Here is a 3,372-nt window from a genome sequence, read left to right on the forward strand (position 1 = left end):
GTAGTCAAGAAACACCAACTGATGAGAGAAGGAGAGGTCTGGGTACACAAAGACAGGCACTTCTCAGAACTCCTCTACTTTCACCAAAAATCAAACCAAAGCACCAGATATTCAGATGTTCACTGTCACATGTATCAGCACATCAATGAAGGTGCAAGAATGAACAGGCGATGCTTCTACATGTTTTAAAGAAGCTAAGATTGAAATAAAAATGAAGAAAACCAAAATTCAAGTTCCATGACATGTCAGTAGAAAAGCAGCTCTCATTTCCTTGACAGAGCTTTCTTCTGCCCTGTGAATAATTTTGTATTTCTGTCAAACCAACACATCAGCCTCTCACCTGATCCAAAGTCATTCAGTGCCGATATAGATTTTACCGTTGACATCTATGGGCCACTGATGAAGTCTTAAGCTTCTGCTTTAGCTATGAAGAAAAACACGTGAGGAAAAACATGTAGTGTGTAAGTTGCAGCACTACTGAAGAGTGCCACATCTCTACAGTATCACCTTGTGACGCCTGGAAAAGTCAAAACCACATCAGGTGCTACATAACCACTGCCAGTTCAAGCTATTACTGTCTCAAGTTCCTCATGATCAAGCATTTCTGGAGAGCAGTGTCCTCCCTTCAGATGATCAAAAATCCTAAGGCAACAAATGAGGACCATACCTAAATTGCAAGCAATCTTAAAGAAAAGGACATGGGAAGATGGAAAAAGAAAAGACATACTGTTTATTTTCTCAAAAGTTGCTTTTCTTTTCACCCTACTAAACTGATAGAAAAAATAATACAGTTCAGCGTGAAAGATGAAGCAGTGAAATGCACAACATATAAAGAACTAATCCACTAACTAAAGATGCTGGAGGGATCAAATATTGATTGTTCTATCCTTCTTTCAGTAAAACAGTGGTTTTCATCTTTCCCCTGGCATTATGTGTAGCAGCCACTCTTCAAATATCCCATTTAGATGGATTTAAGTTGAATTTACGTGTGCCTTAAATTATATGCATTTTTCTTTATGAAAGGAAGGAAATTGCACTTATGTAGCAAGCTCTAATTTTGTGAGGGAAATGACAGTGAAAAGGACAACTGCCACACAGTACAACCTGTTCCCACTCTTAAATTCTTCCACGTATCCTTGGGCATCATCAAGACCATCAGCAACAGCTGTGAAGAGTTCCCCACTCAGCCCTGATGGCAAAAAGAGCTGCACTCAGTTATCCTCTGCATCCATATGATAAAAAAAGCCAGATACACAGCAACAGTGCTCAGTAAGTGCTGGCAGGTCACCACCTAGAGGTGCTCAAAGCCAGCTCTTCTGACATCTGGAGAAGGCAGCTCACCTCAGAGCGCTCAGACTGCTGGGTACTCAAACGGAAGATGGTGGTGGTCTTCCAAAGGAATAAACTGCTCAGAAGAATTACTTGCCTTTTGATTTAAACCTCTGAACATGAGACAAAGCAAGATTAATATGGAGAGGCCACTGAGAAACAGCTAACTATCCATTAAGGTGTTATTAAGGGCTCATCACAGTGATATAAAAGTGAATCCCATGTAAGTACTACCCAAATTTCTACTCCAGAGCAAAACACTTTCTTCAACACCCTCTCTTGGATTCCCCAAATAGTTTCACTGTGTGACACTACAAGACAAAGTAAAAGACAGATTTTTATTTTCTCCCATTTTTAAGCAGAGAAGGAATTACATTTTAGTTACAGTCTTCCAGAGTTACTGATGAAAACCACATGACCATAAAGTATTTTTGCACACAGTGATAAGATTGTCTGTTACTCACACGTGGAGTTCACATATTAAAGCTGGGTATGCAGTGTAGCATTACTTTAATTTTGCATTTTCCATGTGTTTTGTCTCAAAAGCTCTTTAACCTTTTGACCCTCAGTATTTGTTTTGAAGAGCAGAGGAAGAGAAAGCAGACACCAGCCAATGTTTTCCTCTCTCCAACCAGCACTGCTACTGCTAAGTTCTCAGAACAAGGTTTATAGCAGCCAAGGGTCTAACTAGTGCAATCTGTAATAGGGAGTGATAAAGACAACACCATACTGATCATGCAAAAATGCTTCTCAGTATTCCTAAATAACATTTCCTTGGTTATTTGCCACACAAAAAGGAAAACAACCACTGTTCAGGTACAACTGCACAGGATGAGACAGTGTCAATCTATTCTGGAGCAAGACAGCATTTGATTTTGTGTGGTTAATATTTAATAAAAACAACAGTAAAACACAGGCCTATCAAGTTGCTTTGTAAGTCCGAGCACATATCAGTTAAGGAAAAACATGCGGCACGCCTAGAGCCAGTAATAGCGAGCTGCAGGGCAGAGCTTCACTTACGCCTGTGCACACAGAGTATTGCTTCAGTCCACTGCTGAAATTGCCAGAAACATTATTTTAGTACTACAGTATAGCCCATCCTCGCACAAGAGTAACAGGCTGCATGGCACACAGCCCTGGCCGCCAAATTGAAACATGACTCCCAGACCTGAGAGTGATTCATTTCAGACCAAATGGTACAACACACCAAACCTGACTTACAATGAAAAAACTTTCTTTGAAGAGATAAGAGTTGCAGCAGTTCTTAGCAGTAAAAAGACTGCAGCTACCCCAACTGCCCCACACTTTGAGAACACAAGCTGCCTACAGGGTCACCCCCAAGTTATTTTGCCTTGAAACTTCAAAAAACGCCAAACCAAACAAAAAAACATGCAAACAAGCAAACAATAACAACAACAAAACCACACAAAAAAGGAACCCAAACGTGGAGCAAATAAGGATGGGGAAAAAAAAAAAAAGAAGAAAAGGAAGCTTTGGGCAGCTTCACATTCACAGACAACTGAAATCATGAAGGTGTGAGCTCGTTTCACAGAGAAATCCCCAAGAAAATTAAACTTAAGAGATTCCAACATTTTTCTGATAATGAAAACTTTTCACATATTTCCATAGGAAGCAGCTTTTTGGGATGGTTCCCGCTGTGAAGCTATTTAAAAAGAACACAGGAAAAGAAGTGAGAGGAAGAAACTTGGTCCCTCTGGTTCCACCTCTGTCTTCTCACTTCAGTTTGCTAACGGCTTTTGTCCTCAAGCTTCCCTCCTGTTCCCCCCGCTCCCAGTCTTTCTCTAATAATCCACACCCTTACGCTTGTCATTTATCTTCCCCCTGTGCTTTACCTTTATAAACACCATGGATACACCGACACTGCTCCCATCGGACTTTAGCAGGCTCTTCGTCCGAAGGACTGAGGAAGTCAGGAGAGAGAGGTGGCAACCATTTTTTATCTAGGACTTTTTCCACTGCCTTATTTTGGCATAAATAAATCCAAAGAGACTTTGGGGAGGGGGGGACGGGGGGAGGAAATAA

At 40.9% G+C, this 3,372-nt stretch overlaps 1 protein-coding gene across 1 annotated transcript in view; it reads right to left on the minus strand.

Annotated features, from left to right (window-relative positions):
- The window catches only part of LPAR1 (lysophosphatidic acid receptor 1), a 74,480-nt gene extending 71,134 nt beyond the window's left edge, over nucleotides 1–3,346 (minus strand). The window contains exon 1 of the mRNA XM_008629168.2: nucleotides 3,183–3,346. The gene's annotated coding sequence lies outside the window, so the exon portion shown is untranslated. The remainder of the gene's footprint in view (nucleotides 1–3,182) is intronic.
- Nucleotides 3,347–3,372: the final 26 nt, after the last annotated feature.

The sequence above is a fragment of the Corvus brachyrhynchos genome, unplaced genomic scaffold (genome assembly GCF_000691975.1).
Source record: "Corvus brachyrhynchos isolate BGI_N302 unplaced genomic scaffold, ASM69197v1 scaffold90, whole genome shotgun sequence".
NCBI classification, from domain to species: Eukaryota; Metazoa; Chordata; class Aves; order Passeriformes; family Corvidae; genus Corvus; species Corvus brachyrhynchos.